The 25,249-nt window shown below is 43.9% G+C and overlaps 1 protein-coding gene across 5 annotated transcripts in view; it reads right to left on the reverse strand.

Moving 5' to 3' along the window:
- Window positions 1-25,249, reverse strand: part of LOC139690993 (zinc finger protein 608-like) — a 133,580-nt gene that overhangs the window by 79,679 nt on the left and 28,652 nt on the right. For 2 of the 5 annotated variants that reach the window (XM_071588726.1, XM_071588710.1), the window contains exon 1: window positions 13,170-13,887. The exons of 1 other annotated variant lie outside the window; for it this stretch is intronic. The gene's annotated coding sequence lies outside the window, so the exon portion shown is untranslated. Of the gene's footprint in view, window positions 1-12,424; window positions 12,725-13,169; window positions 13,888-25,249 lie in introns of those variants that run through there. 2 more of the 5 variants (XM_071588701.1, XM_071588718.1) reach the window with 1 other exon arrangement.

Below are 25,249 nucleotides of genomic sequence, written 5' to 3' on the forward strand. Positions count from 1 at the left end.
TTGACAGCGAGGGCAGAAAGCCAGAGGCGCTTATGGGAGAGGCGGCTTGAATGCGAAGAGGGGAGAAAACGTTGGTCTCAGTTGGAGCTGGTTCACGCCCCAGTGCCGGATGAGAGCGCAAAGGGATTACACGTAAGTCCCGAAGGAATCCAAGTGAACTCAATCGAATGGACTAGAGCCTCGGGACGAAGCGTGGTATTTCCGTCGAAATCGACTACATCTCCAACCTTTTTTCAGCCAACCAGTGTGGATCGACTCCTACCTCCTTACCCCTTTCTCCTCTCCCTCTCTCCACCCACAAAAATCCGACTGAGAGCGCGCCGTAATAGGAGCCCGACCGCAAGAACATCGAAACGAGGAGGGGGGAAAACATGATACATTGGTTTCATTACGTTCCTGCCGTAAATCCCGAATCGATTTCCTTTTCGCGTAGCAAATTACAGTCTCCGGATTCTGCTCGAGATACTAACACCGGCAGCTGCTGAGGGCGCACAATTCTCCTGCGTTAGGAACGCCCTAAACACTCGAAGAAAACTTAAAAATCAACATTTCATTTGTCAGCTGGTCTCGCATTGCCTCAACAGTAGCCAGAAGTATCCCGCTCACCGAAATAGGCTGTCGGAGTAGAAAATGGTCCGAGGAGCCACCGAAAAAATAAGTGACCATCAACAGCATCTGAATTTCATGAGGACTAGTACAAAAGCACTAATTTATTAGGCTATACATCTAAACGGATGTTTCGAATTTTATGACGACAGATCCACTTTGATGAACGCGCAGAAAATAAAAATAGTACCACTAGTTTTTTTCAGTCATGAAATGAGCGACTGCAGTGGGAGAGTTGAGGATTTGCCTAGCAACGTTCATTCTTCGCGACCATGAAAGTCAGATTATGCAATTAACGCAGCTGGGCGCTACACTATCCAAAACATGAAGTAATTTGTGAAACCAAATACATATTTCCCACAGTAGTTTTTAATTTTATGGTAAATGATGGACTCTCTAGGAATGTAATCAATCGCAAAGAATTACATAAAACGGTTTACCATTAGCAAATAAGAATTAGAAGGTAATCATGATAATATCCCACCACAATTACCTTATCCAAGAACACATAAAAAATACACGCATGATAAGCGAGTTGTTTATTGTGTACACCATGCCTACATAAATTAATTCAAACAAAGAGTCAAAACGGAACGTTAACCATCTCGTCATACAACATGAAGTGTACACTAGCTGAGTCGAAAAAGGAACCGAATGACCTAAGTGCGTTGTCATAGGCAAACACGCACTGGAAAGACGTCTTCGAGAAACGGCAGTCCTCATTTCCGCATGAGATAATTTTTATCGCGCAACAACACAGAGAACACACTCCACGCAGTGGGTCAACATCGGCTCTTGGGAATACAAAATAAATAACAGCAAGTAAAGAAATAGTTGATAACCCCGGTAAGGAATTTTCTTAAGCACCACTTTCATAAAACAGGCCTTATTTAAGGTTTTGGTATCATTAAAAGATATACGACAACCTATTTCAAAACAGTAACAAATTATTTCAACTCATACATCAGTAAACATGACCTTTTATAAAATTTTCTTCCACCATTCAAGAAAGAGAAACACTCATTTTCCCGAAAAATTCGCCCATTACGAAGGATGCGACGTAGAGAAGAACATCTTACTGTCCAGGTACGCCAAATATGCGCAGGACATATTAATTAAAAAAGACTAGTTTAAACGCTTACTTTCTTATACCTTCATACTCCTTTTCTGGGACAGAGAAAAATAAAATCAGCTACGCGCACTACAATCAAGTTATAAATTAACAGGGCGAGGCATCCAGCGGTTATGAGGTTGGATCACGAAAGACTTGACGTATCACGGAAAAGTCTTCGTGCATTAAGTCAACAGGGCTCAGGAAAGCATTGGCATGAAAAGAAACGAGAAAGTCTCGAATGTGTTTGTGTGAATGTGTTTATTCCTAACAACCACATTCATACAATCCCATATGAAAATTTTTTCGCTGATAGATTTCCACGCTATAAGGTCATTTTGAAGTTCTTTAATATTGGAAATGGAGTTGTAACATTGAACTCGCATCTACGAAGCATTGAGCTGTTAATACCAAGTACACAGCTTACATTTATCTCCAATGTAAAGGTGAAACTATTCCACGAGGTAACGCCTGAATCCATCAGTTATCTAAAGAACACGTTACACCTTTGGATTAAGTCCAGCATGTCACTCCAAAAGCTTGACACTTGTACGTATGAAGGAAAAGTGCAAGACATTATCGCGCAAAAATCACTGTCCACAGTCACTGATTTTCCATAATCAAATAGGGTCGAAGCATGAATATACTGAGATATAAAAGTGGCCCGGAGATAAATCAAACGTTGAAGTTCATTTGGAAAAGTCACGAGGTGCTACTAAAATCCCCAACAAGACATACTCTGTTAATATCAGTTAAGTTAAAGAACCCACGTAATTCTCCTTCCATCCACCAATCAATTTTTGATACACCTTGAGATTAACATGACTTTTGTTTTAGGTTAACAGCAGCTATAAATTACTGTAGCCTTCGAAAAATAGTTTTCCAATAAATTTCAATTTAATGTGCATACTTTTTCGAGACGGTGTAAATAGGAAATCAATGCGAACGGAAAAGATAATAGCCTATACCCCAGCAGAATCGGCATAAATCTACAAATGCATTCAAACCAACCATTAAGGAATGACTCCTTCGAGTGAATCATCCTTTTGTCATAGTCAGAAAGTGTTGTTTCTGATTATTATGAATGCGCATTAGAATACATGACGGTGTCTATGCAAATCAAAGACATTAAAATAAGTTTACATAGCACACGCCGAACTAAGCACATAGAACTAAGCAACATTTTCACTCAGAGGCAAGTTACCATCTCCCTGTGGATATACTAAAATGGTTTCAAACGACCGCAGGAAATATTATAATGCATATGCTCTAACTCGTTGCTACAAAAATATTATCTTCTGTCATAGTTAAGAGAGACGCCTTTGAATTGAGCGTAAGGCTACATTAGATAACTTGCTTACGCGTATGAATTAACCAGAAGAGATTCCACTTGCCCACTCATTCTTTCCCCGAACAATCAGAAATCATAATAGTAAGAAACCGAAGTCACTTTAGAAATATTGAAAACATTGAATTTACACGTCGGAGCAAAGTTAAACACTGCAAAGCTGTTAGGTATACTTTCAGGTGCATGTGTATGTAAGATGTAGATTGATTGTTTGCATGTGTGTGGGATGTAAGTGTTCATGCATGAATGTATGCCATGTTTTTTTTGTGGTTATTGCATGCGGTTTTTTTTCTTTTCTAAATTACGGGTGGTGTCCTAACACCCCCCGCCACACGCCCTTGCGGCGGCTTGCGGGGTATTAAGAAGATGCAGATACGAGGGTCATCCGGAAAGTAGTACCCGTTCGTGCCGCATGAAGTGCTGACGACGCGAGTAGCCGCTGGACGAGGTCAGATAGCTTCAGTGGCTTGTCTGCCTTCTCTGAGCCAAGTTGCGTGACGCTAGCATTGCCTGTGTTGTTTCTGTGATTGTTTACAATGTTTAAAAAAATTGAGAACGCCGCCAGTTGTGAAGTGAGGGCAGTGATTAAATTCCTCAATGCAAGAAACGTTCGCCCATGTGATATTCATCGCCAATTAAAGGAGGTGTATGGAGACAATGTAATGGACGAGTCGTCTGTTCGGCGGTGGTGTCGCAACTTCAACATGGGGAGGGGGAACACACACGACGATGAGCGTTCGGAGAGACCGTCTGTCATTACAGACCAACTGGTGAGCTCAGTTGACGAATTCGTGAGGAACGATCGGCGCGTCACAATTGATGACATCTGTGAGCATTTTCCCAATGTTTCTCGAACAATTGTTCATGAAATTGTTAAACACCATCTGCATTATGCAAAAATTTGTGCAAGATGGGTCCCTCGCGTATCTCAATGAGCTGGCGGCGAAGGACTATGCAGCAGGAATACAGAAACTTGTCACACGTTATGACAAATGCCTTAATTTGCTTGGAGATTATGTTGAGAAGTAGTTTAAAGTATCCTCTTTCAAATAAAATTTTTTATGTTTGTTAATATTTACTTTTGTGTCTTTATTTCACGAACGGGTACTACTTTCCGGATGACCCTCGTAGATGTAGAATGGAAGATGGCGTGGACTATTTCTGGGGCAAAAGGCGAATCTAATCAGAACGTCCAAAAGACCAGTCTAACTTTTGCAACCTGCAAATGTTCGTCAATACTACTGTGTACCAAATTGGTTTCCTAAAAATAATCCGAAAAACTCTGCGCAACAAAGCCAAAAATACTTTACTAAGTACATGATTAATAGATCACTTCTAAGGGTTTGCAGCAAAGGGTCGCCGAGGACGATAATACAATTATTATCAATCCATTTCCCTCAGAAAGAAAATGACCTGGTAAAATGTGAACAAAGGGACAATTTTCATCCATGACTTCAGCTTTTTATCAAACAAATTAATTGCTGGACAAACAACTTGTACACTTTGAATGAACTAAAAAGCTTCCCGAAATAAATGCCGACGACTAGCATGATTACGATGATATGAGTTGGTATGTAGTCGCAGTCGGCCGTCGTTTATCATCGATAAAATTGACAAGCAAGAATTAGGAGCTCTGATGAAGCAGATAACAAAGCTTGGAGCTGCACCTTCCGTGCCACGGATTAAATGGGGGAGACTAGTAGAAAGGGTGATTCATCTTAATGCGCAGGAAAAGAGCGAATACCGTACTGCAATGAATTGTTAAGCGCATCACGATATGAAAATTAATGGCCAAATTAAAATACAAAGGTGAAAAATCTAGGTAACCAAATCACTGCGATTATTATCGTTTACGTGGAAATATTTCCTACCAAGGACAACTACATTATTTCTCAAATAAAATTTAAATGTTATCCGGGTTTTATAAATAAGGATTTCTGGGGTGGAGTTACACATTAGCAGGGTTTAAATGTTCCTTCATGTAATTGTAACAACTGAAATGTACCTAGAACAAAATTTACAAATTAAATGAAAAATGCAAGGGTTTCATGGTCGTTTATTTCACGACACCAGCACAAATTCACTCCATACCAAGCATAAACTATTCACAATTTGAGGGAGCCACGGAATGAGTTTGGAATGCGTTCCTGTAGCTACAGCTACATCGAGCAATGTTCCTTAAGACGGCATCAGAAGTGGAGAGCTAAAAATTTCGAAATAAAGGCGCTTTATAAAGCTATTAATAAGGAAGATTTCTTAAAGTTATCAGCCGAATTATTATTGGAGAAACTAAATTGCCCCAAAGATTATAAGATACCAATCAGTTTATGTATTTAGCTACCTGGGCCTTACGATTAAATGAACAGCAACAAGCTATAGAAAATTGGGCTCAAGCCATCCATATTCCTCATCTGTATCATTCAGAATAAGAACCCTGGACTATAGCCAATTTGACAGTAGTCAAAAATCCATCCCTTTGCCTTAACTTGAATTTAAAAACCCCAAGTTTCTATTAGAGCAATCAAAAATTATCGAATAATTTCAATAAATGTTTACATATACCAGCAAACATCAGGCACGTCAGAAGTTAGGATTGGGATATGAAAATACGAAAGTCACTAACCCGGATGCATTATACGCATAATTACAAAAAAAAACAAGTTTCTCGAGATGCTGTGCATATTGAATAATTTCATCTCCTAAGTACCTAGCGGGGCCAGTTATTATGAACTTTCACTCTTTTTTTGATTGCTCGCTTCCTGTCTGAAATTGATTTACCAGCGCAGAGACTTCATTTATAACACTGGAACAATTATTGGACAGCACAACTCCGGACAGAGTTCAGTTTTTAAAAACACAACTATTTATATCCACGCCAATAATCGCTAATTGTCAAGATAGTTGAATTCAATTACCGATAATAATTCTTCAAAAGTGGGGATACTGAGGGCCAGCCATTTTAAGGATTTGCTTCGGAATAAAATAGCTTTGAAAACATCATCCTAAAAGCTGGCCCCTTCAGGAGTGAATTTAATGTCATTTAGCAAGGCACTTAACCAAGACAAAAATAATTGGACAGTGAGAATGGGGACGGGGTAAGAGGAACAGCGAAAAAATACGTACTTGCACACAAATCAACACACATTTATGAACCAGATGCCTGCGCCTAGTAACTTGTAACCAATTACAACGAAAGTTAACTTGACTTAGAATCTCCAAGGTATTCCAATCCACTGACTGACCTCTGACGAGATTAAGATTTGCCCACTAATGCATAGCTAAGGTAAACGAATGAACGCCAAAATGAATTCGAAGAATATTAGTGCCTTCCTCGAGAATTATTATTTCAAGTCATTTATCAGGTCTTAATGACGCAGTGAGCATTTTTTTAATTTATGAAAAACCGTAGACCACAGCAATCAAGCCGAAGATTGTTTTGAAAGATGAGCGTAAAAGAGCTCACTTAGCACTAAACCTAACGGCATGCGATATTCACACATCAGGGTAGGTGGGTAAAACTCTTTCCCAGTGCCACCACCCATGGTTTCCTAGGAAGATGTGGTGTCCGAAATATCTCACAGCATGAGTAAAGCGGAGTGTACCCAAAGGCGTCCCAGGGGATCGAATCTCGGCCCACCGGTAAGAAGTCCAAAGCTCTACCAACTGGTCTACCACACCCCTCTTTTTAATAAACAAATTCAAAGACGATATGGCTACACCAAGTGTAATAATCATCATAATCATTCCCAATCGAATCGCAATCGCCGAGGCACTAGATCATTCATAAAAACACCAATAAAATTTTATCTTCTAATTGAATTTTCAAAAACTACAGGCAAAATATTATCTTATTATCGATAGCTGAAATATTGGCCAACCCTTTAAACAAGAATTGAATATACCATTTAATAACACCCGATAACTTTATACACAATGGTTGAAGCTGCTCTCTCTCGCTGGCTCATCGGTCGTGATTTCATTTCACGTGAAATATGGAGAACTGTTGGCGCGCATAGCCGCTCATAATGCATTAACCTGGAACAATACACGACAGGCATAGATGAAATCGTTTATTCTTTTTCAATTAGAAGGGCGCTGCTCTTTACTTACCAAGTTCCGAAGACAAGGCAACGAGGTCAACCTACCATAGGGTCAGGTAACAAGGGCAGAATTTCGTCTGCTTTCCGACCATTTCCTGCCCATTATCATTTTTTCGAGGAAAAAATAACCGTTGGTGAGTTTGCACCTGACCATGATTGCCCTTAACTCAGGAGTGTAAAAGATACTTTCTTCGAGGAAATCACCCTATTAAACATTTTGATTCCCCATTTCCCTTGAGATGAGTTTCACGACACCGGGCACCAAGGCCACAAATTAAATCCGACGAAATATCTTGGGAAGTTACGAGCAGGATAGGGCCCATAATTCAATGCAGTTAACTCCATGCGGTGGGGGAAGAGGAAAGGTAGAAGGTAATGGAGGAAGGAAAGGGGAGATGGAGAAAGAAGTCGCGACCCACGCCTGACAGAATTCACTAGAAAGATCTCTCGTGTGGTTACTAAGGCAACCTAAAGATGTCTGATTACACCCCCGAAAACTCATGAAAAAACATGATAATCGTTCAAATCTTGATTTCCAGCAAGCATTGCACAACTCCAAAGAGAAGTAACGCTACACAATAAAATCTACCTCCAGTTAATTTAAGCAACATCCTTCAAAGTTTACAGCCGACTTAAGTCACGCGAGCACTCGATTGTGTAATTATAATAATCAATAAGGGACTGTATTAACCCTAAACCGAGTGTCTATCATTCTATAATCCAAGCTATTAAATAAATTTTCCATTTTCAAACTTTTTGCAACAAGTCTCAAAATTGAGTCATACAGGTACATGAGTGGTTATCCACATTAAAAATAAATGGAAGACTCTACGTTAAAAGATCGCTGCATAACATTAAATGTAGGCGCTAAGAAAAAAAGCTAACATTTGGGGACACCTCGCACGTAATATTAAAATGAGATCTTGTGCACACGACAAGATTGGACACATCTGGTACGAGCTTATAAAGCTGCTGAAATGCACAAAAAATAACGTGAAATGCACAAAAACGTGGCTCGAGATCTGGAAAACGGGATAAGGGATCGACGAAGCCGCCAGGGCAGATAAACACACTTTACCTTTCGCATTTCCCATTCTAGGGTTGAGGGAAATTCTACCTATTTCTACCACAACGATTAAGTCTCCCAGGAAAGCAAAACTTGTGAACCCACAGCCACCTTAATCAGAGAAGGAAATATGACAAAGGCTATAACGACTTGCCTGCGTTGCATTGAAGCTCTTGTGGCTGACGAAGCTTGGTGTTGAGTGTCAACACAGTAAGCACAGTAAGTAGTTCCATTTTTTTAATGTATTCAATCGTAACAACTTTAAAAAGTCACACATGGAGGCCACTAAAAATATATGCTATGCGGAAAGCGAGAACCAATTTCCTAAAACATCATATGCGCTCAGTCTTCTGAAATTTGGGGGTTAAATACATTGCTGAACCTTTTCTGCGTCATTTAACTCTAACAAATCATAACGAAAATAGAAAAGCACTCTTTTCGCACATTATTCCTTTGAATCAATATTTTATTTGGAATCAAAAGTAGTAGAAGAGTACAAAGTACATGAATAATCATTGAGGAGACTTGTGAGCTAGAATCGTATAGCACATGAAGCAGCTTTATTATCAAATCATATTTTATATTAATTTGAAAATGTACGCACGCCAAACATTTTCCGACCGTCATCATTTCATTATACTGCCATCCGATTCAAGTATTTGTGAACAAACAATAGAAACTAAGTACAATTACATTAAACCCCCCACTATTCACTCGACGAGCATTTGAACGGAAAGCTAAAGGAAAAAAAAGATAAAACAAGCTGCATTTCATAAATGCCGCACTGAATTAACCCCACCCAAAAACCTCAGGACTTGATCCAGGTATGTCGTCTGATATTCTATTCATCCAAAGTGCAGAAATCAGTTAAACGAATACTTCACATGCTATCCCGCCACGGTGTCATCAATTCCGATGCACTGAACTCTGAGACATTTCTAAATTAAAGAGTCGTCAATCATTAACACCCTTGACAAAGTGCATGTCGAGAGGGAAGAAATATCCGTTTGGCATGCTCTCAAAACCGAAACAAAAATGGCATGTCGGACATCCACGCAAGGTCAGCCAGTTGGGGAAGTATGATTAAAAGGTCAAGAGACGATCCCGGCCCTTAACTCAGTTCTCGGAAGGCATTTCACAAACGTTAACCGAAGTTCCTGGGCATCGGGCAGCATGAAACAAATGGGTGTCCCAACAAGAAATAAACACGCGCAATTATCGCTCTCGGACCTTGAACTTGTTTCTCGAGGTACTTGCGAACTTTCACCGTGAAAAAGGAACTGGTTAGAAAAACAAGTTCACCGGAGAGGAAGACATGGGAAGGGCGGGGGGAGAGAGAATCGATTCACGAATTTCCGCAAACGCACTATCGTGAGGTTTGTCCATCTGAAGATGGAATTAAGAGGAGAGATGAAACGGGCTCGAAACTTTGGTAGGTCCCAACATTCTTAATCAAATAAAAAAAATCAAATCTTGTTCAATAAAAATTATTTTAATCGACCAATTAGCACGAGCGTCCTAGCAATTATTTTAACTGTCTGAATTGCTTTCGCGTGCAAAGCAACATTCGGCTGACAATGTAATGGCCACTGGGCGCTCGTTACGCGTGCCCACTTTCGTAAGGAAGATGCCGTAAATGGTAGTTAATGATACCGAATATCCATTTTGTTTCTATAATATTCATTTTCAAAACAGTAATTCCAATCAATGCGAAGTAGTAGTAATCCATTCGTTCAAAATGGAAGACGGCTCTAGTAAATTCCCAGAATCCATGTTATGATTTGAAAGTGTCGTCTCCTACTTAGTAACCTATCCTCTAAAAACAATAAACGCAACATTTCCTGTTCCCATTAACAACGCGAAATCGTTCACTTGATGATGCTACAGAGTAAGTGCTTAATTGAGCAAATTAAACCCAACTATAATCAGCGAGTCAGCACCATTGTAGGAAACACGCTCCTATGCTCTCCGTTCTGCCTTCGAACGGTGAAGAGTGGGTGTTACAGCCACTATTCTGGGAAATCGAGATCCACCTGCAATGAAAAGAGACGCTGAACAACCGCTTCGGCGGTCGATTTTCATAACTTTGAAAGCAAATTACATTTCCATCCATGAACCACGGAACATCACTAGGCAGTAGTTTTACTATAAATCACCCCTTCCTAACAGAAAAAGTAATCCCCTAAAGATTTGTTTTTTTTACGCGAACAAGTAATTCCATCATTAGTCTCATTCCCATTAATACTTGGATAAAACAAATAAAAAGATGTTTCTCTGAAATTCAGGAAAATGAATGATAAATAAATAAAAACACACACTGCTCAAAAATTAAACTACATATCAAACAAAAGAAACATTCAGCAGATTCCCATCCTTTGCTATCACAATTGATAAGGGAAACCGCTCTATGTAAAACATTTTCATTTCCCTGTGGCAACATAACTACAATGAGATTTACTCTCATTAAAGAAGCGTAAAACGAAAGACAAATGATTTACAATGGTTTACGATGAAAAGCAAAATGTGTTAGACTAGGGTAAATTAGGGTTTAACTGGAACGAATGAACAACATTAGAATCTTTAGAAATTACAAAGCCCGAACTGGATGGGCTGTGAAAATCCCTCGACCACGATGATTTAGAACACCGATGCGACAAAGAAATTTTAATGCCCCAGTGCCAAAAATAAAATTTTAAATAAATGCGCCTAATTTATCCTATTGCTCCGCCAGGCATAAATGAGGATCAGGTGGCGGGGAGGGGGATGTCGAAGCAGGGGGGAGCAGTCCCTTTCCACGAGGGTTTTCCTTTGTGACTCAGAACTATACAAAATGGCTTCCTGCGCCTCTGTGGATCGAACTTCGCCGCTGGGCACTCCCCAAAAACCGACGAGCGAAAGAGAGAGAGAGAGAAAGCGAGAGGAAGAGCGGAGAAGAGATGGCAAAAGGGCGAGGATGAGGGGGGATAGGAGTGCAGAATGACTGAGGGGTAGGGCGGAAGAAAGACAATAGGGGGTAGGCGACAGGAGAATGGGGGGGAAAGGTTAGTGGATTTCCTGCAGAACTTGGGGATGAGGGAGAGGCGCGTGGGAGGATAACTAACCGCGAGGTAATGTAGTCGGGAATGAGGATAGCGAATAGGGAAATAGGATGAACGCGGAATGTTAGGGGGGAAAAGAAAGGTCGAGAGGTGGAGGCGGCAAAAGAGAGGATATGAAGAATATACCGAAGGGCACACGGACATACGCATTCGCGCCAATTATGCCCCCCCCCCTTCTCGACTTCACCGAACTCTCCCCTCTTGTATGAACTACTCCTAATTTGTAAAAAAAAACACCCCTACCATTTTGGGTGGGCAGCGGTGCGGCGGTCAGGTTATATGTGGGAGGGAGAGAAAGGATTATCCACGGATGGATGGAGGAGGGGGGCGGGAGACGTGCTGAGGAGTTAACTGCGGTGAATGGGAAAGGATTTTTCGTGGAACGATGGCTCTCGCGACGACTGAGGAGTGACGACAGAAAAAGTGCGCTGGGGCAAAATGAAATCTCGAAAAAAAAAACAAGACCCAACCTCCCTACCACACGTGGAAGGGAGTGCACATGAGCGAGGCGCAACGAGGGAAATCCACTCACGCTGACGCCGAGACGGATCCCAACCAATTCTCTTAACAATCCACTCTAGCAACACCCTCCATCTCTGTCCCCTCCCTCCCCACTCCGCGAGCACCGCCTCCTCCTCCCGGCAGAGTTCCTGCCCCTGCGGCCAATCTTCTGAAGGTGGCGCATGGGTGACGAGGTGTGTTGGGTGTGAGGGAGCCTAAACGAGGAGCGGTGGTGGGGGAAGAAACCCTTCACTCGTCGTGCCTTGTAGCCGGCCGCGGTCACGATCCTCTCAAATCCCCCTCCACCTCACTTCAACACCCCCCCCTCCATTGAGATCTCATCCCCCCCTACACACCCCTCTCCTAATTTCCAATTCATTCTAGATAATCTTATGTTGGGGCACAACAAATTACTCGGCTCCTCCACCTTTCGCCCTTTCTCACGGCCAGAAGCAAGAGAAGTGGTAGTCCACACAAAAGGGATGTTTTTTATTTAGTTTCTTTTCCTCGCCGGATGATCTCGATTCCAACCGAGACAGAAACACACTCCAATTTCCTGGGGAGGTCAGGGGAAGGGGAAACGGATCTGCTTACCTATGCTTCAATTAATGAGAAACCTCTTGGCTGGGGAAATTTATCCTTTCTCCGTGATTCTTTCCCGTCCCTCACGTTCCAATCCAATTGGCGGCACATCAAATTCAATGAGCGATGAGTTTGCCGAGATGTTTATCCCTTTTGGCACGAAGCGCAACGGCGTATTCTCTTTTGCGCTCCGCGTAACATTTTCATTCCTCTGCGTGCGTATCCAACGTGTCACTTTTTTATCACTTGAATCCCTGGCGGAAATCCGTAGATAGGTTCCAATATGTCTAATAATCCATTTGGTGCGCACAAAATCCAAGTGGCCTAAAAAATCCAAGCACAGATCCTTCTTCTTACTCCTAAGGGCCTCTACGTCTTTCTTCGATATATTAGCAAAGAAAAAGCGCCACGCACAGGTTGTAGAGCGAAGACGAAGTAAAATACTATCCACACAACCAAAAGCATGGACTCACACGTATATGCAATGCCCTATTAAGCACCCAACAATTTCATACATCGAAAAACGACACCACAAGGAGTAAATAAGGAACTACTAAAAAACATATTGACTATTACATAAAAGCACAAGCACATATCACACAACACAAATCAATAAACAACTACGGCCAGCACAGCCTATTGGTTATGATTTTTTCATCATCTTCCTCTACCTCGCGCGAAACATAATTTTGACGAAACCATTGCTTTCGTCAAAAACGAACCAATTTGGGAATAAAAGAAAGCGAGCTGAACAAACCTCTGGTAGCTTCTTTCATGCGGCTCCATTACACCACTTTATCCACTGGCAAAAAAGGAGGGGAGAAAAAAAGAGCACGACGAATACGTGTAGAAGGGAGAGGGAAGAGATAAGATCTCGTGGAAGGAGAGACAGGAGGGTAAGGGGGTGAGAAGAAAAAATACAGGATGAGGGGGGATGGAGTAATAGGGTGGGAGGGGTTGATTGAGGTAGTTCTATATGCCGCGGGGAGGGAGAGGGGGAGTCGCGAACTGAGGGAGGGGATATGTAGGCGGGTGGGGGAGGGATGGTGAGGGAGGGAAGAAGGGAAGGAAAGACGGCGAAAAAGTCCTTTATGGTCACTGTCTAAAACACCACCGAATCCGTCCTTTCTCGCCCACGCTATGGCGGCGGACAGTGCACTTTTCTCTCCCCGGCACGGCACGACGGGGGCGACGTCGACGCTTCATTCGCTCGTACCGCCCGCTTCGCTCGGCTCGCCCGCCCGCCAGCTACGTTGCCTTCCTCGGCCGCCGCGGCACTTCCCCCATGCCTTTGAAAAGCTTGGCCCCCCCGCCAAAACCTGCTACTCCTCTTCTTCCTCCCATCACATTGGGGTGACGGCTCGGGGCGGCCCGGCTTCGGTTACTCTCGGGTAGCTTCGCCTACACTTCGGCACCAACCACGCGGAGGTCTATCCTCTCCAGTACCCCTCTGCCCAACAACCTTCCGTCCTCTCTCTCACTCACTCCCTCCTTCCCTCTCTCTCTACACCACTCCCCTCACGGTATCTCTACTCGGCGCTCTTCCCCCTCTTCACTCGACAATTTCCCCTCTTTCGTCCCATTCCACTCACCCTACACACCGACCTCTTTTCCACTCCCAACTCTTCTTTCCCTCCCCTCCCCAAACTCCAGCTCACTTCCTCACATCCAAATCCACCCGAGAGCTTTCCTCCTTCCCTCTCAACTCAAAACCTCCTCTCCTCCCATACCTATTTCCCACAGAGTCGACCACTATCCACAGGCCAGTGCCTCTCACCCTCTTCCCCCGACCCACCTCTTCCGTCCATATAAGACAACCTCACCTTATACGAGACCTATCTTTCTCCCACTCTTACCTCTTCCCCCTTCCCTTCTCCCGCATTTCACTCGCTCACTCAAGCTCCCTATCACCTCCAGAGGAAACATGCCCTCTCCTCACCAAACTTACCCCTCCTCCGCACCCCCACAAGCTTCACTATGTGACTCCCCTCAACTACCTTCCCTTTACCTCATTCCATCCGACCACCACCTCCTTCCTCTCATCCGACTCTCAACTCGAGCCACCTCTCTCTCATCACCCCAACCCTCCACCACCACCCCATGCTGCTACGGAGTCTTCGAGGCATGCACTCGCCAGTTGCGCGCGCGTTTATATAGCCATCCTTTAAAGCTCCAGGAGAGTCGACGCCCAGCACGGATGGAAAAAGAAGGCTAGGGATGTGAGTGAGACCGCCTTCCATCGCTCCGAAGACGAAAGCAAGCGTAGCGTGGAGGTGGGGCCGAGATTAAACGGGTTAAGACCCGGGTTAACGTGAAAGCAATGAGAGAATCTTGTTTAATTACGTAGAGTGAATTTGGACGGTTTCCTCAAAGCCGCAAGAAGAGAGGATGAAGAACTACAACATCTTTTCCATATTCGCGTCCTGAAGAGGTGGGAGGGAGGGAGAAGGTAGGAGCATGGTGCTTCTTTCGACACCCAAGTGTAGTCGAGCAGCGAATGGGGTAGGAGGTGGGGAAAGGAAAGGGGACGGATTAGGCTCGCACGAACTGGCGAGTGCCGGCAGCATTTGCGGGGTTACGCACGAAATGGCGAGTGCTTGCGGCATTCGTTGAGCTAACTGGCGGCTGATTTTTCATGGCTGCGGAGGAGGGTGATAAATTCAACCGTACTTGACTGAAGATTGCCGTAGTAGTGGAGCAGCAGCCTGCTAAACTCTGAAATACCCCATATCTAAAAAATCTAAGAACCTTTTGGATATATTTCTGCAGAAAGACCTCAAGAAGGAGAATTTTTCCCTCCTAAATTCTCAGCTTTGAGGGCTGACTTTCGACGCACGTCTTACTGTTTTGAACGGTCCTTTTTTCCTACCTCTACACCTACACTGTTCAACTTCCCCTTGCCATTGCGATAATGTGCGACCAATCGGCAAATAGGTCCGACTGTCTTGTATTGAGATAGGTAACAGGCTCCAAAATATATTCGCAGGAACTAAGGAAAAATATTATCCAATATGTTGGCACAATCGTTCAATTATGCATTTGCAGGGAAATATGGGAAGACTGACCGACATATTGGGCGATCGCTTCGTCTCGAATTGGACAGACGGACGGAAAATTACTTAGCAAGTTGCGAATTCATCGGTTGAGCAAGGGGAGTTGGAGATTGTTGGATGCGGGTGTAGAATTACCTATCGAGAGGAGTGGCGTCCATAAAACGGCTCTTTAAACGATTCGAGAGATCATGTCAATAAAATTAGAGAGATAAAGTGTAAAACAGATATATTTACGATTTCATTATTTCCATTAACGATAAGGGATCAGAAAAGCATTGTCCAATCGTGGTAGGTGTCATATTCCGGTCAAAATTAGTCTGGTGTGTATCCACCCCCTACCACACACACCTAGCGGCGGCTTGCAGGGTTCTAAAATATCTAAATATCTCAAAACGGCACGGTGTGAACTTAGACGAAAATCGCAGCTTAGTTAACGGCAGGGGAGGCTGACTGACAGATTCGACGAGGTAGGGAAGAGACGGGAGGATAAACTATCCCCCGCAGGCATGAAAATCATGCACGGAGGATGAGCAGCTCCATAATTCCATATCACTGCATCGTCATCTCCGAGGGCAAAGAGCAAAGGGCTTCTTCTTCCGTCGACTGTCCTTTTTTTTGAGAGAATAGCAAGATGTAAAGGGGGGGGGGGTAAAAAAGCAGAGTGCGGAGAGTTAGGGGGGTGGGGAGAAGGCAAGGTGGTTGCGATTTTCGTTACCGCTGGCGAAACGACGCACGTGGATTATCAGCTAACGATGGCGACCGACGGCTCCCTTCCACAAGGAGCGTCGACATGAGAATAAATGTGTTCCATCCGATTCCCTCCGCGGGATAAGTAAATACAATCCTCATCCATTTTTACACCCCAGGTTATTTGCGACAGATTCGATTAGAACACGCCACGTCTTCTCCATCAAACGAAAGCAAATGGGCCCGACCGCATACACAATGAATTTGTCTACCACATGGGCCCAGACAACCAGTAAGAATACGACCATAAAAAAAGGAAGCCCCTCCCTCTCTTAGGATAAAATCAAACTGAAGCATAATGCTGACCGCGTGAGCTAACGTCTAGAAAACTTGTTCGTCTCCAGTCCATTTTTTTCCATCGCATTCTGGCCTTACAAGCGAAATTTTAAATGTTCTTCCCGGAATTTGAAATGAGGTATGGTGGCTATATCTGGGGAACGTAATCGTTCGCCATGGGAACAGCAAACTTATCCGAAAGACATTTCAGGCTTTACTGGCGATGCATAAATGAGTAATCTACGACGGAGGTTGCCAATGTTGAGGACTCTTATCCAATGCCACGAAAACGATAAGGGACAACCACGAAAGAAATCGACCGTCCCCTTTACCCCCTCTTTCTGGCATTCAACGTGCTTTTCATACTTCACGTATCCCGTCACGCCGACCATGACTACGGCACCCGTTCGCCCTGGACCCGCGACCGAGTCGAGACCTCGTTGCGCATTCTCATGCGTACCCATGAACGCCTCCGTGAGGGGGCGAGGGGAGGTCGTCAGGAGGAGGAGGGACGATTACGAACGCCTCCGGCATCGTTGGGAAGAACAAACAACGACGTCACATTATCCAATATCCCCGACCTCTTCGCATCTCATCAGCCATTGTCCGTGAGGTGGCAACGCACACCTTTTGAACAAACATACCGGAGAGGAAGAAGGGGTGGGGGCAGACACTTTCCTCCTGGAAGAGGAATTCGGAGTGGGAGGAAAGGTTGAGGGGAAAGAGAAAAATGGTAGTATACGAGCCCACCGACCGAAAAAAATTGAGAAAGCGGAGGGAGCTCCCACACTCAATCGATTTAAAGGGCTCGGGAGGTTAGCGCTGAAACAAGGAAGCGAGAATCGTTTAGCGACACTGCGAATATCTTCCTTGTGTTAAAAAAAGGTATTTGTGAACATTATTCCGAGCACTCGTCCTTAGCCCAAGATCCCTGTGACCCAACGGGTGACCGTTAAATACATCCTCCCCGTCGTAATAAAAACCGTCCGCTGAATGAGAACAATAGGACGAGTAACCAAATTCAAGCCATATACTATGCTCGCCAGATTGTCTTCTGCGACGATTTTAATAATCCACAAATACACTTAATGCACTTATGAGAATGTAAAAACATTCCCCGATCTATAAAATACATTATACGACGCCCTAAGGCCTCGCTTTAGCAGTTCCTCCGCACTTGAAAAGTAACATTTGACTACACTGGAAGGTGACCATTAGATTCCGAAATCATGCGCAAATCAACGAAGTAGAACATTTCGAGTTAACATATGAGCGCCACATACAAAACTTATTACAGTGCACTCAATACCAAGTCGAACAATAAACGGGAAGGGGGGAAGGAACGAGCTCAGAAATGGAAGTCGATAGAGTCGCTATTGAGAGCATGCTGGTTTAATCGTTTAAGATACGATGTTTTATCTCCTCTGATAAAGCAAACCCGGCGCTTAATGCCTTTGCTATTCTCGTCCGCGACTGTCGACGTCCCGTGACAGTAAATCAATCCAGCTCTAAAACCAGTAACGGTTTACAGTGAGAGATAGAACGGCAGAGGATAGATTTTAACAAGTTAACATAAATCAGGACAAATCCTAAAATTTGCTGATAAGCGGAGCATATGAAATCGTCAGATAAGTATCTCATGGCAAGATCGGTTAACTCGAAATGTTAAACATTACACCACCAGAGTCGCTTATTTATTGTGATATATAGCAATACACTCAAACCAACATTAATCGAAGAGTACCACAACCAAGGCAAATAAGTGCACTACATGAACAAAATTATGAAGTATTTATCCACATGACTATTACACGAATGGTCGACCTTTGCTAAGGAAACATACAATTCTCTGTGATGAATATTCTCGGGTAAAATCATCCCAGTAGCGATTCATAATAATTCTGTTTTATGCACAACAGCGGAAAAGTGGATTGATTGGATTGATACGGATATTAATTATCATGAAAACCATTATGAGTCAAGGGCATTCACCGAAGTCGCAGAGTTTAACGTGTTCGGGGAAGACATTTAATCAATTAATTAAGTTTATTAAACCAGAGAGAACTAGACAATTTGCACTTGTTTTTATAAGCAACACCGGATCAACAGATTAAATTAACACGCAAATATTTTCTATTTTCCAACCGCAATTCCTTGGGCGTATACTAATTATGTACTCGTATGAGGCACATAAAAGGGTAGATGCGTCCCCTAAAACACGGAGGAAAGGATTTCCACACACGGATACATACAGTATTATTGGCCAATCGCGCGAGGCGGTATGCGGAACCTTTTTTTCTTTACTTGGGAGGCTTAATGTTGACATCCAACTGATCCTCTCCGCGCAAACAAGGGCGAGAAGGAAGTTAAAAACAAATGAACGAGAGAAGGAAACCAAACAAAAACATCGCTAACGAATGGCTTGTTTCTCAGAATGCAGATTCGCTGGGAAATCCGAGGGAGGAGAGGATGTAGAAGAGGTAGATGTATTCAACTTCAAAAATAAAGCACAAACGGCCAACTCCAATGGACCGAAGGCGGGGGATGCATCTATTTCCCCCTCTACCCTCTGGACTTGATTCGTGTGATTTCGTAATTCTCTCTCTCGTCCCCTGGGCTTCCTCCCGGCAGGGAAGGCGGCGATCCTCGCCTGAAGTGAGCGAACTGGGCATGAGCGCATCACCCCCTCCCTCAAGTCCCTTCACCAAGCCGGGGGCTGACAGCACTACACGTCTCACGCCTTAAGCTTTTTTCCTTCCTTGCACCCCCCTATCCCCCTACAACCTCGCCCCTTCACTCCCCAAGGACCAACAGGGCAACCAAAACCGTCGGAGCACCCTCACAAAGGCTCAACCCCTCGGCCTCCCTTCCCCAACAAAACCAACCGGGAAAACTCCCCCCGCCCTGCCACTCGCCCTCCCTCGCTACTTCCCATCCCGACCATTACTGTCAGCCCCCCTCGCCAATCCTTCCCCTTGCTCTCCCTAAACTACCTTGGTTCACCCCCATACCACCTTTTTAACACACCCTTTTCGGCAGGACGGGTGGTCGACAACGATGTAGGTTCTTATGCTACGCTTGGTGGACTCCGTGGTGGGATCCCATGAGTGAGGGAAGTGCCTCGGTCAGCTGAGAGGTGTGTCGGGGTACAACGTGTGCGCGAGCGTCAATGTGTGGTTGCTCATGATTTATTTATACATATACACACATCTATATGTGTGAGTGTACATACAGCAGTAAAATCTGCCCTCCAAGCCACACGCAATATCTACTAACCTCCTCTGTACATGATACTCCCGGAAACCAACACGGACCAATTACAAAACTTCTTTCTCTTTCCTCCCCGAAACTCTGGATGCGTGAGAGACAGATCTAAATAAGCTACGTGAGGAGATCTTATTAAATGAGGTAAATGGGAACGGAGCGGGAGACGGCGGAGGAGGTGGATGGGATCCTCTTTGTAGAAATAGTGTGGGAGACATGAGGGAGCGATTGTTATAAGAAGTGTAAGCGGAGGAAGAAGGGAGAGAGATAGATCTGTGGAGGGAGGGAAAGAGAAAGAGAATAAGAGCCGATGGGGGGAATGGTGGGATGGGTGGGAAATAGTGGGTGTGGTCGATGGCCGACACGGCTGCACTTCTGCGAGAGGCAGTAGTGAGGGGAGCGGCAGAGTCAAAACCACCCCTTTTCCCATCATCTCTCGCATCTGTGTGCGTGCGTTTTTGTGTACATACGACTCTTGTGTGTACGGCCGCGTGCGTGAGTATCCTATGAGTGCGAGCGTGCGTACGACCGTGCTTTCCTTCGGGGATTTTAGGGGAGGGAAGCAGCAAGAGGATCATTCGGATGGGGAGGGGGCCGAGGGTGAGAAAACCTGGGGAGCGGGGGTGGGTGTGATGTGACCGTGGCGTTCCGAGCCGGGCTGGTTTGGTGTGTGCCCACCCTTCTGGAACCGCGGCGGCAGAGGGGGGAGTGGAAGATGTAGGGAGAATGGGGACCAGCAAGACGGGGAGGGAAAAGAGGAGGAGGCTATGTTGCCTCGCCGAACCGCATAACTCGTTCCGTGCCGTCACGAACGCTGAGCGGGGCCTAGGGGAGGGGAGGGGACAGTGGAGGGGATAAAGGAAGAAGAGGTGCGCAATGGGATAGGGGAAGGATTTGAGATGAGAATCGCAGGGAGTGAGGAATATTTAGGTGTATGAGTATGCATAAATTATATATATATATATATATATATATATATATATATATATATCGGCACCCTCTCCGCTCTTCCCCGAGAACGCCATTCTGAAGACGACAGCCGTGCTGTCGAAACGTAAAATAACAAATTGTGAGTGTCCTTTCTTTGTGTCTCTATATTCTAAAAATCTACATCTGTGTTTTTATATATTTGTGTGTCGCCGATGAGCGTTCCATTTCGAAGATATTTTATATATATATATATATATATATATATATATATATATATATATATATATATATATATATATATATATATATATATATATATATATGTAGGCATAATGATTATAGGTAGGCTTTGGATGGGTACAAACTACCATATTCTCGTCTCTCTTAACAAAAAACACCCCAAAAACCTACTTTAAAACAGGCCCCTCTTCAACTACGTACTATTTATTTATCTATATGGAAGCACACAGATAAAGAGAGACTAATTATAGAGTAGGATGTCTTGGGTCAATCCAAAACCTAACTTAATCGGTGGATTACCTTAAAAAATACACTCATACCCATATGCATACATGCAAGTATATAGAAATGCGAGGGTGTGATTGAATACATATGTGATAAATATTTATGTAGCTAAAAGAGAACTTCATGTGCACAAAAAGAGAGGGAGATTGAGGAGAAAGGTTTGGCTGAGTAGGTGGAAAGGGGCAAAGGGTAGGCCGAGGGTTGGGTTTCGAGAACGTGGGGGCGGGGTGAATCGATAAGAACGCTGTGACGACGCCGATGAGTTCTCTTCCCTACCCCCCACTCTCTCATACTTCCCTCTTCCCATTTTTCCCTTTCATACCGACTCGACTCGCTCGTCTTCCCCATCTTTGCCATCTCCATCCCCTTTCCCTCTCGCTTACTCCGAACTCTGCCGACTCTTCCTCCTTCCCAGACGTTTTGGTGAGAGTCCTCTTCCCCTCCGCCAACTAGCCCCTTCACTTCTCCGGGTGAGAATCTCTTCTGCGACCCGCCCCACCCATACACTCAACTTACCCTATAACAGTCCTTCCCTCTTCACTCCCCCTGCGATCCAAACAACCGACACTAATGCACTGGTCGCCCAATTATTTGCAGTGCTTCCGTCCGCCAATGTTTTACGTTGCTTCACCTGTCTCCCTTCCTTTTACTTTGAAAGCGAACGGGAAGGGTTGAGGGAGAATTCATTGCAGGCCCACATTGCACGAACGCAGCGACGGCCATTCCGCTCCTCCTGGTCCGCACGCGTTGTAAGAAAGGAGGTGGCGAAGAAGGAGAGCACACATCCCGATTCTCACTCGCTCCCCATTCCGCAGGAGGGCCATCACATTCCAATGCTCCACACTTGCCAATAGGAACCGCGGTTCCCATTGGGAAGCGTACAGAAGATGTTCGAACTTGAGCATCGCAATTGCATGTAAATTAGGAATCGCGAAATTTCCGACGCATTTGTGATGTAAATGAATACTGTCGTTACTGTATCTCATTAAAAAATATAACCTATGCAAACTAAGACATTTTGATGAGAAAATCTACTTAGAAAGAGCACCATTTATACTGTCGTGAACGATGTCAAACTATCAAATGCCCACGCAACATCCTCACTACCTCTAGCAAATTTTGAACATTTGTTAATAATTCATTGACATTGTCTTAGGCATAGCAGTTTTATCCACCTCCCTTTGAGTCAGTTTACTATCGAGTTTTTTTGCGCTAAGAGAGCCGCTAATAATTATTCCCTAGGGTGATCAAATCATGTTAACATCTACATCAGGCGTCAGTCTCAATTTCACTCTATTTTAAATAGGTATCGTAACACTGAATAAACTTTTGTGCTTATACATGCGTTATCTGTGAAGACGAGTCATAGAGGACTATTTTCATTCTAAATCAGGCCCGAATAACGACAAAAATTATATCCATGTCGATATTGGATAAATTCATTCCGTTCGCTCGCTGTATCGCACTGACCGGCGATAACAGATAAACACACCGGTTCCCTTCACCTCCTACATTACTCCCGCCCATCCAGAGAAACTTCTCACAAACCTTCATTCCCGCAGCCACACCTCGTGGGCGTGGAGTGGTTTCGAGAATGCTCTCGCACGCTCGGAAACTGTTAGCATTATATCTCGCTGCCTTCCCCCAACCTCCTCACCCACCGCCCCCTCTAAACCCCCCGGCTACGCCCCTCTCTCCCCCTTTCTGCCTCACTTCTCGCCTCATCTCCCATCTCCCTTGTTATGTATTTTCTCCAGACTCACACAAGGACCAGATTGCCTCCTCAAAAGGACGCTTGACTAAAGATTCCGCACACTCGGATCCGTTTTTACACACACTCGCCCGGAAAAGGAGCGAGCGTCAAAACAAAAAAATCGGGAAGGGCACCCGGGAGGTACGCACGAGATTGTAACGCGCCGGAAAGAATAAAATAACCCTTACTCACCCACCAAAATGGAGTGAATTCCACGGGTCGACCCACTGCTACCACCGCAGAAAAGCACGGATGATAAATGAAGATTCCGTCGATTGCCAAATGAAGATGTATTTCGCTAACAACGACGACCGCTCGAAATGGTACCCCGGATTCGCGTTCGAAAGCCGAAGGTGGAGAGAAGCATTAAGTCCCCGTGTAATTTCACAAGTGGGAGGACTCTGATTATAACCTTATCTTCTCGTTCACCGAAGCTCGTAAACGGCCAAGTGCCTTTCGTAGGTTACCATCAAATTGGTATATGGCTAAAACAGCCACATGCCAACGTTGCACAGTACGCCGAAGAAGGGATAACACATTTCATATAACAGTGGGAAATCTATCATAACTCATTTCCTGTTGTGGTTTCTCTGGTTCAACTTTCTTCCGAAAAAATCTGAACATTTCGCAAATGTAAAACGTTAGTGGTAGCCTATACCACACGTTGAAACATTGAAAGTTCCACTAAAAGAATAAAACCAGTCATTTGCTTCAGTGACACATGAATTATTATGAGTCTTACAATTACCATACTTGTATTTATGGCTAGTTTTAATTAGTTTTAAGTTGCCAGTTACCCTTGAAATATATAATTATTCCAGATTAAACTTCTCTTTACTGTGGTCACGCGAGAGCCACAGACATTCACTCGCGCATGTAGCTTTCAAGTGAACAGCAACACGGAAATATGTGAAATGAAAACGTGAAAAAGATGGCAGAAACAGGAAAATTAAGACACACAAGAAATGTTTCTCTCGCATGAAACGTGAAATCGCACTCGATTTAAATCTCTAGACGGTAAAACAGCTAAAATTTAAAATGTAGCAGTATTTTTTACGACGAATTGGATGCCTTCCAAAACAAAGACGGCTAACTGGACGTCACCTTGCCGACCCCGGTGGCAGCGGGGTAACGTCCTCGTCTACCATTCCAAGGGTTGCGGGTTCGATTCCCGCCTGGGTGGGTTTTCCTCCATCTAGGGCTTGTGTGTCTGTAAATTATATCATATTCATGTAATTCCATGATGTTACTACATACGAAAAGTGAAGAGTCAGGCGTGATGTTGTGGAATCGAGACAATGAAAACTTCGCTGCAATGTTCCACAGTTAAAACTTTATTGCCGACCATGGTTTCGATACACTGTATCATCATCAGGTGAGGCTGTATACTCACCTGATGATGATACAGTGTATCGAAACCATGGTCGGCAATAAAGTTTTAACTGTGGAACATTGCAACGAAGTTTTCATTATGTTACTACATTGTTATAATTGTTCATAGGCCGGTGTTGTGTTGTTTTCGGGCTAATGCTAAATAAAACGTGTTACGTGCCATGTCAACATTAGGCATTTATATACATTTGGTTTCTCAATCCTACTCTAAACAGTGGCTCGAATACACGAAGTATTTTATGCCAAAATTAAAAGAATATTTTTTCCAAACTAAATGACAATATGCATTGAAGTTCCAGCGACCAGCGTTCAGCGTTCCAGCTATAAACGTTACCAGCCTAATCTTAATTTAAGGCATAGCTACCTCTTGGTATTTCCACGTATAGATCTTTCTTGACGATCTAGGTTTTGAGGTACAGCGCCATCTTCAGAAGACAAAGACACCTGAAGATGACGCTATATACCGAAACCTAGATCTTCAATATAATATTCATAAATATTTTTCACTGTGCTATGAATCAACAGAATAACGTAGAAAACTAGTTCACCTTCAAGGTTGATAATTAACTTTGTTATTCCCACAAAGTAAACGGATAACGGAAGTCAATGTCATTAATACCTGCTGATATTATCATAAAACTCTCGATACTTCTTATTCTATAGCTGAAAATATTAAGCCAATGAACAACGATTAACCTTAGGGCTGAGTTTGTAAAGCTCAAATCATGGATGCAAGAGCTCATTTAACACTAAAATAAAAACATTAATAGGAGAACAATTAAAGTGTCGGAACACTACGGAGAGAATGAGATTCCGTTTCCACTGCCCGTCGATAAGTACTTACGCCATTGAAGCCGGTATTCCAGACTTAAGAAACAACCACAAGCCGGCAATAAA

This window comes from Hetaerina americana, unplaced genomic scaffold, assembly GCF_022747635.1.
Source record: "Hetaerina americana unplaced genomic scaffold, ioHetAmer1.1.p SCAF_1, whole genome shotgun sequence".
NCBI classification, from domain to species: Eukaryota; Metazoa; Arthropoda; class Insecta; order Odonata; family Calopterygidae; genus Hetaerina; species Hetaerina americana.